The 10,841-nt window shown below is 49.1% G+C and overlaps 1 protein-coding gene across 1 annotated transcript in view; it reads left to right on the top strand.

Annotated features, from left to right (window-relative positions):
- The first annotated feature begins 263 nt into the window (after window positions 1–263).
- Window positions 264–10,841, top strand: part of CORO2A (coronin 2A) — a 57,981-nt gene continuing 47,403 nt past the window's right edge. Inside the window, exon 1 of the mRNA XM_005529981.2 lies at window positions 264–332. The gene's annotated coding sequence lies outside the window, so the exon portion shown is untranslated. The remainder of the gene's footprint in view (window positions 333–10,841) is intronic.

Raw genomic sequence — 10,841 nt, 5'->3', positions numbered from 1 at the left:
GCTGCGCTGGCTCCCAAGCCCGGGGCAGCGGAGAGGCACTTGAGCACCTTGCTGTGTCTGCGGAGGGGCTCTCCCCGCCACAAGCACCAGGATAAGCCCTTGCTGGCCACGGGGGGCTGCGCTCCGGAGCCGGGCACGGCCGCGGGCCTGGTCGCCGCGGGCAGGCTCCTCGGGGCTCCCCGTGGCCAGCCGCAGGCCCGGGGCCCCGCGGCACTCCCGGCTGCGGGGCGCGGCGCGGGGGCGGGCCGGGGCGGGGACGGCGGGCGGGCCGGGCCGGGCTGGCGCGGCGCGGATCCCGTGCGCACGTCCAGATCCCCGCGGCCAGCGGCAAGGTACGAGAGGGCGGGTGGCGGTGCGGGGCCGGGACGCGAGCGGGCAGGGCCGGCTCGGGCACCTGCCGCAGCCCGGGGCCTGCGGAGCCCGGCGGTGCCGCGGAGCGAGGGGAGACGCCTGCTCCGCCCGCCTTGCGCCGGGGGTGCCGCAGCTCCCTCCGGCCCCACCCCGCTTTGTGCGGAGCTGGGTCCGCCGCCCGCAGCCGCGGGGACAGCGACGGCCGGGGGATGCCTTGGGCGGCCGGTGCCGCGGGCCTCGGGCATCCCCCGGTGCGTGCGGCGGGAGCGGGGCGTTCCCGCTGGCCGCGCTCGGGGCAGCCGGTGCTGGTCGCGCTCTCGGCGGGCGAGGTTCTGTTGCTCGCCAGTAGCGCCAGGGCTATTCCTGCAGGGAGCTGCCGGCGGGATTTTCTGCGCGGGGTGTGGCGGACCGGCAACCGGCCCGCGGCGGGGGCCCTCCGGCCCGGGGGTCTGCAGGCGGCGGTGCGCGGAGCAACAGGGCTTCCTGCCGACCCGAGCTATCCTGCTGCCTGCTCGGGAGGGCTGCGCCTTCTGCCAGCCCTGCTGGCCGGTGCCGCCGGTGGCACGGTTTAGCATCTGTATAACTTCGCTTATTATTTATAGAGAAGCCTCACCTATGGCTGAGTGTGTGATGGGTTAAATTTGGCCTTTTTGGCTGGAGTCGTGGGGAATTCGGGTGCTTGCTGTCAGGGTAGGTCACATCCTGCACAGAGCACGATGACAGCCACATAAATGACTCTCTGGCACCGGCATCTCCTGGTGCCACTTCCCCCTGAAGGGGGAACTGGCGCCTTGAAGGAGTCTTATTTTCAGGCAGCACAGCTTTGGCGACTGCTTCTTCCATGGGTCTGGCTTTGATGCTGCAGCTCTGTCAAGGGCCAAGACAGGTTGTTGCAAAGGGATGTGTAACAGACAGCACTTTGCAGACTGATGGCCCGGTGAGGCCAGCTGTGTGCAGTGTCTGAACACATTGTTCACTTTGCAGGGAATGGTGCCCTCCTTGTCGTGCTCTGGAGCATCCTGTCTGTTCCTGATTCCCACACCACCCTGCCCCAGCCCCTTTCACTTACACTTTCTAAGGAGACACTGTGCTGCAGTCCATGTGAAGGGTATTTGCCTGGACAGACTTAGTCTCTTTTGGCCCCTTGGGTGCTCAGGGGAAGTGATTTCAGAGGATTCAGGGACCGTTTGGGAGAAGGTTGACTGAGAGTTGCCTTTAAGCTTCCCCAGTGCAGGCTCCCCAGTGGGTTAACAAAGGAGCAGCCTGTGTAGCCCTGCTGTTCCCTTTGTTCTTCCTCTGGCTGTGCCCTCTTTGGAGAGCTCTGATCTCTCCTGGTTTGATCAGAGATACGGAGTGACTGATGGAGACATCAGGGAGTTCATGTTTTGGTTGTGAGCATTTCAAGAAACTCCAGAGCTTCCAGAGAGGGAGAGCTGGTTGCTTCTCAGAGATAAGGAAAAAGGAGGTGTTTTCATATGTGCTGCTGTTGTTTAGTGAATTAGTATTATGACATCTATTATTATAGGTTCGATGAGAAGTATTTCAAATTCATTCAATCTGTTGCTCTGTAGCAACAAATCAAAGCCTGTTATCTCAGCAGAGCTGCCATAGACCTAGGAAATGTGAGACCCAGGTGCTGGTGATGTTTGGAAAAAGAGCCAGACAATTCTGCTGCCTGCATCCCAGCTCAGGCCCATCTCCTGGCCCCCTTTCCTCTGAGGCAAAGCACCTAAGCATGAGTGTGCCTGTTTTGCAAGTCCGTGGGTGAGGGAGAGCCCTGTCCCGTGTGGCAGCTGCGCTGCCTGACCAGCAGCACTGATCACCTCCATCCCATTGATCCAGTTGTCTGCTGGCTGTGCCTGTGCAGCAGGTGGATCTCCTGGTAGCAGGTCAGGCTATCTCCAGATGTTCAACATTTATCATTCTTCTTTCCTACCTTGGTAACTTCTGCCTTTCAAGTATGCTCAGAGGAGGTTTTCCCCCTCTGAGCAAATTTCTCGCTCTCCAAATGCCAGTAATGGATAATATTTTCATGTTTCTGTGTGTGCTACATTTGTTAGTAGCTGGATAATGAGTGGATTTTCAGTTGCCTGAGTTTGTGGCAGGTTTCTGTGAGTCTCTTTCTAGGTGGCTTGGCACTGGGCAGACTGCTGTCTCTGGAACAGGTTTATAGTGCCTCTGCAAGTGCAGCTGTCTCTTGCCTGTGGGCTGTGTGGACTGCCAGATGCCTAAATGTGGTGTGAGCTGTGTTTTTGGGATGAATAGTTGAGTACAGAGCAGATCCCTGTGCTGTAAGCTTCAGGTGCCCAGATGCTCACTGTTACAGAGGCTTAGGGAGAGAACTGAAGGCTTTGGCACATCCCAGACAAAAAGGTGATGGTTTGAGTGAGAGATGGTTGCCCTGGGGCAGGCTAAGCTATATTTTATTCATGACCTTGCTGGTTCCTCATAAATTGTGGTCAGTTTGTTGCCTCTGACTTTTTTCATTCCTTGATCCACAGTTGGCAGCATAGCACGAAGTCTTCATGCCACTTTGTTAGGTCCTGATTTCCCCGGCAGGGATTTTGACAGGAAAACTATTGGGGAGTGGGCTGTGGCAGGGTATGACAGAGGCTCTGTTAAGAAATAGTATGGAGGGAAACTGTTACAGGTCATTTCGCTACCATCCACTCCTGGCTGGTTCAAGGGGACTCAGCAGGTCCTTTACGGCCACACCCTGTTCTCCATTCTCATGGGAAAGTTTCTTTGAAGCGTTTGCTTCAACAAAAAAGCCCCACAAAACCCCAGCACCTTATCTGAATGTTCCTGACTTCCAGTTATAAACACCAGCGGTCTTACAGTTGGCCCGTGCGCTGTTTGGGTGGCTGCTGGACCTTGCTACTAAACTGCTGCTCAGAGCCAAGGGCATCCCTGGTGATACTGGGCAGCAGCTGTGCTTTGAAATAGCTGTGTCTGGCCACCTCTTGATGCACAGCAGGAGCACAGACGGTCTGGTCTCTTGCTCCCGTGGCGAGAAGGCACCAGAGCGACGGTGTGGTGAGGTGTTTCACATGCAGTCATTACCAGGCTTTCAGTAAGTGCACATTAAGCTGCCCTGGCTGTGGAGCTGACTGAGGCAAGCAGCCTGCAGCACACTGCAATTATGCAGACGCGCCTCCTGCCTCTCCTCAGGAGAAACAGGAAAGACCTTTACATCATCCAGGAGGCTGTATTGGTTGAGAGATTTTGATATTCACAGGGTTACACTGGCTTGTAAGTAGAAGCTAGACTGGCCTAGTATTTCCAGGGATTTCCCCTCTGTGGTATTACAGGCTTGCCAGCAATTCCCCATTTTGAAAATACACCCTGCAGGGCTCTATTAGTGTAATGCTGATGCTTACTATTTCTAAAGCACTTTGAAATTCACAAATAGGACTTTTTGACCCTCAGCCAAGCAAAACCCTTTCTAAAGCTTGGAGACAAGCTGCTGCCAAGGGTAGGACCAATGACAGTGTGCAGCTCTGAGCCCTGTTCTTTCTTCCCTTGTTGACCTGTTCTCTGCTCTGCTTCACACAGTTTCAATTTTTCAGAGCAGTGCCCAAAGTTTGGAGCTTCTCTCCCTCTTTCTTTTCAGCATCCTTCAGGGCTCTGGTTTGTCGAAGAGTTTTTTTCTAGTCTGGTGAATTGCTTGTTCTTTATCTCTGTGCCAAGAAACATGGACCTACCTGCAGAGAGGAGGTTGCAACTCTGCATTGCCTCTCTCCCTCTGTGGGACAAAGTCACCTAGGAAAATGATAAGGAAGACAAAGCAGAAGAAAATCCCAGCAATTGTGGTATTTTATCACTGAGAGTAAGACAAAGTTCATTAAAGCTGATAAGTCAGCTTCCAGGAAAGAAGCAGAGGCCAAATTCCACCTTGTTCTTCCTCTTGCAGTTCTGGGAGCTGTGCTTAAACAGGAGAGGAGGCGATGCTGGGGGAGAGCTCCTCCCAGAAAAAGGCGACTGGGCAAGGCTGTCCGTGTCAGGGTTGCATTAATAAAGGAAATATGAGCCTTGTGGCTTGAGCTTGTACTTAAAGTTGAGCAGCGACAGTCAGAAAAAAAGGTATAGGGAGGGGCCAAGGCAAATACTGGGCTTACTCCCAAGAGCTGAAATTAATCAGTCCTTGCTCTACAAATACCATGATTTAAACTTGCCTTGCAAAATGCATGTGAAAAGGGCTGAAATCCTCCTTGGGAGAGTCTGAAATCTCTGGATCCCATCCCAGGTTTTCTGGAAATCAGTGGTAGGGTGCATGAGAAGTGCTTGATGGATGAGTGCCTGTTCCTCAGGCACCTCAGATGTGGCTCTCTCTGTGGGCTGGGATATGGGGTGATACAGCAGGTGAACTAGAGCATGTGCAAGCACAGGTCTGGGAGCAGCAGATCTCTCCTGGTACTGTCTCTCCTTCTCCAGCCTCACCTGGGTCTTGTTTAGCTAGGCAGTGTTAGCACATAAGACGTTTGCCAGTCTGCCAAAACGGCCCCTGAAGGGCTGCCCCTGAATGCCCCCCAGTGTTAATTGTCACATCACTGATCTGTGCTGAATCCTGTAGCACCACAGCTACCCTGTCGGATATCTGTGCAGTTTGGGCTGCAGCAAATTTGACTCTGACAGTGCTATTCAGTTCTCAGCCTCCTTTCACGTGGTTACATTAAGGTTATTTAAACCAGTTATTTAAACCAGTGTTTCACAGCGTTTTCCCTGAGTAAGAATATGCACATCTTGAAAAATATAAACCATGTTGCCTTAGAAAAGCATAGCTACCATTTTGCCTGAATTGCTGGCACAGTTGCAGGGCTCGTTTCTAGGAAGCCTAACATTGACGTTTTTAGGAACACCGCCTGTACCATGAAGGATGCCAGGAAGGGCCAATCTTCCTTGTCATCCGTGGTTTCTTCTGCTTCTTCTATCTGCTCTGTAAAAAGAGCCTGTGCTGGCAACAAAATTGCAGGGTAATAGACACAGAGAATCCAGACAGCTCTTTAATTGCAAGAGACGAGTAGAAGTAGTCAAAGATTGTCCTGCTAACATCTACTTAAATGTAATTAGTTCACGTTATTTTTCTCTGCCATTTTCGCTAATTTAATTTGAATACCAAAATGCACACATAGAGGAACAAAAACAAAATCAGAATAGCATTGCTCCAAGTTCCTGCTCTTGTAATGCTCAGCCTCTTTTACATACAGAGGCTCTTTTCCTTGCAGTTAGGGAGGATCAGAGCTTGTCTTCTGACCCTCCTGCCTGTGGTCATGGCTGTTTTGCTTTGAATTTGCAAAAGGTCTTTATGTCAGTAACTGATGCTTGAGTCTTGATTGAAAAGATTGATTTTGCTAATGATAGCCTGGCATCTGACATCTTTCACAGAAATCAATTAGGATTCAGTGTCTCACAGTTTTAAAAATCATGGCGTTTATTTAAAGGATTAATAGGGATTGAAGGGCTTGACTGTACAGCCCCTTGCATCTTTGCATATTTGAGGCTCATGGCCCTGCCATACATTAATCTCCTGTGCAGTAGTTCTGGGTGTGATGCATCCTGCCAGGCAACACAAGTCTTGGAGCAGAAAATCTCAACCCCTCTATGAGATTTTATAGGTGAAACCTCAAGTGGAAAGTTGACACTTTTGTCTTTCATGGTCTCTGTTGCAGTTTAAGGCCCGGCGATGCGGAAGATCTCGGAATGTAACGGAAAGTTAGCAAAAACCCCTCTCTGTTAGGATAGTAAAACCTCCTGTAATTAGCCAATAGCACTTAGGTGTGACGTGAGCAGATGGGAGTAACACAATGACCCTAAGTTATAAATTGTCAAATTCCCCCGCAATAAACGCCATTGCTTCGCCATCCATCATATTGATGTCTTGTGGGTAGATTGGCCAGGGTGGCCCGGGAGAGAGGCCACGGGCTGGCTCCTGGACTAGGGTGTTTGCCTTGCTTGAAAAACCAGCAGGTCTCCAGGTTGTATTTTGGTGAACTCTTGGTTTCTGTGGAATTTAAAAGATCAAAAATCACTTCTGTCTTTATAGATAATGGATTCTTCAGCTGGGTTGACAAACCACAATGAGAGCTGGTAGCTGTAAGGAGAAATTATTACTTGGCAAAATAATAAAGCAGTTGTGTTTTTAGCAGTAAAGAGGAGGAATCATCATCCTGGGAAGAGCTTCCCGGGATGATACATTGCTAGAAACTTGAACAGGATGATCACCTAAATAATGTCACTCAGTGCAGATTGCAGTGTTCTCTGGAATTAGGCGACATCTCTCAGTCTGCCATTAGCCAAACAGTAGCTGCCTGGCCTCCTGCAGAAATTTCTTTTCTCCAGCTTGCCACCCCTAGAGCATCTCATCTCACAGAGGAGACCATGCATGTCTCTCTGCAAGCTCTCTGCATGTTCTGCTGGGCTTTGCCCTTAGGGTCCCATGGTGGTGTTCTTGTTCCCTAACACAACAGCTAACTTTCTCTCCTGAGTTATGTTTTTTGGTCACTGGTGGGATGATAATTTGAAGGCAGGAGTCCTCTGAGCCAGTTTGAACATTGAACTGTTGAGCCATTTGAACTGTAAGTGGAGAAGGACTTAATTGGCTGTGTTGACTTGAGATCTGGAGAGGGAGGGGTAGGTGACCTCATGGAGGCAGAGCACTGTGTAGGACCAGTACCTGGTTTTGTGACTGGTGTGTAATGACTGAGTTCACAATTATTCAGACAGGGGCTTAGTAGGATGGTTTTCTGGCCTTTAGTACCTCCGCCTTTGGAGATTTTCAGAATTCACATGAACAAGGCTGTGAAAAACCTGGCTTGACTTAAAGGCTGACACTATTTTGACTGGAAATTTGTGCTGTGGACCATCAGAGGTCCCTCCCAGCCTAAATTTGCCTGTGATTTGGTTGTGATATAAGAAGCAAAAACCTGGTAGTGATATTAGGAGTGGAAGTTTCCATAAGTTAAAGCAAGAAAACCCACAGCTAAAATCCACCTAGAAAGTGTGCCTTGGTCCTTGTTCCGTGTTTCTTTCCCAATATTCATGATGCATGTTGAACTTGGATGAGTAGTTAAGAATTCCTAACTTTCTCTTCAGCACACAGACCTGCTTTATAGGTTGATCCACTAAATTAAGGAAAAATATCAAAAGATATCCTTGAGTGCATTTTGGTCATCCTTGAGGTTTCAAAAAAACCTATTTCACTAAAGCTCATCTTGTTCTTAGCTTGGGGAATCTCTTTGTTTTGGTGTCCAGTTGTCTGTGGGCTGGTATTAGAACAGGGCTTCTTAAGCCTGATTAAGAAATGTCATGTAAGGTGTAAAAGGGGAACTGAAGTTACAATTTCTCTACCTTGTCTTTCTTTCAATTTTGAGAAACCAGTCATTATTTTATGTATGGTTTTGTATATTTTAGAAGAGTTTTACAATGTCTTACCTATACTTCCTTCCCTGACATGACTTGCAACATGAACTTCTCTGTGACTTCATGACAGCTCACCTTACATATATAAAAAAAAAAAATAGCAACATTTGTACTCTCAATTTCTGCCTGTCTTGCAGTCCAGCTCAGCTGTGTGAGTTTGGAAGATTAAAGGCACAGACACCATACGTGGTGCTAGAAGTGTTTCACACACCTGTTGTTGTTGAGGGGTTCTGCTTCCACTGGTGCTACTGGCCACTGCCAGTACAGGCAGATGACCACACAGTCGTCTTAGCCTATTAGTTGGGAAATCTGCAAGTGTCTTCAACTCCTGCAGAAAAACAAGACTTCCCCAGGAAATCCAGATTCTGATTTTGAGCTGTTTCTAAACTAACGCTTTCTTTACTTTCACATCTACTGGTGTCATTACCTGCTGTCCTTCCTACGCCTGGAGTTCCCTGGCATGACAGTGTAGGTAGTGCTCACCTGCAGCCCTTGAGCCTGCTCGGGGAGCCCTCCATGGGACTCTTAACATTTGCTGTCATCCCGGGCTAAGCTAGGAGCACAGTGCTGACTCTCCACTGGCTCTGACCAGTCTTCAGAGGTTTCCTGCAGCCTGAAGGCTCTCGGGTACTGGAAAGCCCTAGATACAAATGTAATTTCATGAACGTATATAAGATACACACAGAAAACTGTGTATTCAGATAGCTGCAGTGAGGCCTAGTGTGTCCTACCCAGTGCTTTACTTCTCACTCTTCTTCACACAGACAGTCTTTGTTTTTGCTGCCTAAGGCATGGAAATAGCATCCCAAGCTGCCTGGCCTGCATTATGTCAGGGATTCAGAATTCTGCTTTAATTCACAGCCAGATTTTAAGGGCTGTGCTACCTTTTTTTTTTTAAATTGTAGGTTTTTTTTTTTTAATTTTATTTTTTCCTCCTTCTTACTGCACAGATTTAAAAAAAACCCAAAACTGTCTGGATACATCTATAGTGCAACTGGGTCTTCAGTGCCTCATGCAAAGCTAGCTTTCTGCAGCTCACTGAGGGTCTGGTAATGCAGAATGGAATGCAGAGAAGGACAACTGTTTAGCTTGGGAAAGGTATGTCAGAAAAGGGATATGACTTACGGCTTTTCACATATGATGGCATGGAGAGTTCAGATAGGGAGTGATTGTTCCTCTGTTTATCATTGCCCAGGAACTACAGGATGCAGATAAACAGTGGAACGCATTGACACAGGATGTTGGGGATGTGGTTCAAGAAAAGCCATTAGATGAATCTGCAAGCGGAAAATCCATTACGACTGGCTGAATAGACAGATAAGCCTTTGGCTCTAAAAGTCAGCAGGGCACAGATGCCCAGAGCTGACTCAAAGGAATAGAAAATATCAGTTTGTGGCATGGATATCAACTATGCTGGAGAAATAGGCTGGAGTGGAAAGCAGCAGTGGTAGAAGTAGAAACGGCCTGTAGCAGGGAGGTCTGCTGGGATGTGGAGGCACTTCCAGGGGTGCCCCCTGGCTGGAAGGGTTGAAGATGATGCTGCTGCGGTGGGACAAAGCTGGAAGATGATCAAAACTCTTACTGGCAGAAATACGTGAAGAGGCTGGCAGGAATGAAGTATACAGTAATTAAACTATTACTGTGTGGGAGGAGAGGCTGATCTCCATTGCTGGGAGGTGTGAAGATAGAGAGGTGTGAAGAATGAGACTGGTCACAGAGGAGAGCAGTGGTGCTGAATCAAATGATCAGAGATTGAGGAGCACCTAAAAGCAGTATAAAGTGCAGTACTTGGAGGAGAGGAGGTAAATAAAATAGTCTATAGGAAGACAGGTAAGGCTGAAGGTCAAACAGAGAGGGATGTCTGTGTGCAGTGACTCACCTCTCTGCTAACTGTAACATCTACAGTTCAAGAAAAGTAGATCTGTAGAGTGAAAGAGGTGATACCAGGACTTTTTATATCCACAGGCATTTTGGATGTTTTAATTTGACTCAGCTGGTTCCATTAGCAGATGGAGCATACAGGGTCCTGATCCTGGAATGATTTTAATTTCAGCTGGAGGGAATCCTGTCTGCATGCTCCAAGATGGCTTTGCAATGCAAACTGGAGTGCAGTGAATGGCGGCAATAAAGAGATTGGCTGCAAACCCATGCTCCAAGTCTGAATCAAACAATGCTTTTGTACTTGCACTCATGGAATAGTTTCAGAGTGATGGTGGTGGTTTCCAGAAACTGTATATTTGCCAAGCCCAGCCGGTGAATGAATTGGCACAGAATCTCATTTCCATGGCAGGGAAAGCATGGGTAGTCTTCCATCTTAGTCAGCATCAGTCAAAGCCAGACTAAAAATCAAAAAGCAAAACTCAACCTGCTCTAAATGATGAACTGTAGAATATATGATGTATAGGGTACCATACTCACTATGGGGAGACATCAAACTGGAGACCTGTCCCTAGTGTGCTTCCACAGGGCTTCATCCTTGGCCCTGTGCTCTTCAACATCTTCGTTAACAACTTGGGTGCAGGACTGAAAGGGATACTAAGCAAGTTCACCAATGCCACTAAATTTGCAGGAACTGTTGACTCCCTTGAGGACAGAGAGGCCCTGTGGAGAAACTCTGATAAAACAGAGGGCTGGGCGACCACAACAGTATGAAGTTTATCAAGGGGAAGTGCTGGATTCTGCACCTGAGATGGGGCAACCCTGGGTGCGCATATAGATTGGGGAACAAAAGGCTGAGAGCAGCTCCATGGAATGGGACCTGGGTGTCCTGGTTGATTACACAACACAAGTCAGCAGTGCCCTGGCAGCCAGGAGTGCCACCTGTGTCCTGGGGTACATCAGGCCCAGCATCACAGCTGGGCAAGGGAGGGATTGTCCTGCTCTGCTCTGTACTGGGGTAGCCTCACCTCGAGTGCTGGGGCGGGTCTGGGTGACACAATGGAAAAATGACATTAAACTATTGGAGACTGTCCAAAGGATGCCAGTGAAGATGGTGAAAGGCCTTGAGGTGAAGCCATATGAGGGGCAGCTGAGGTCACTTGGTCTGTTCAGCCTGGAGGAGACTGAGGGGA

Source organism: Pseudopodoces humilis, chromosome 4 (assembly GCF_049639895.1).
Source record: "Pseudopodoces humilis isolate 2021_Gansu_Grassland_sample_001 chromosome 4, ASM4963989v1, whole genome shotgun sequence".
NCBI classification, from domain to species: domain Eukaryota; kingdom Metazoa; phylum Chordata; class Aves; order Passeriformes; family Paridae; genus Pseudopodoces; species Pseudopodoces humilis.
Note: the sequence above shows the minus strand (reverse complement) of the source record. Positions and strands in the feature narration are given on the sequence as shown.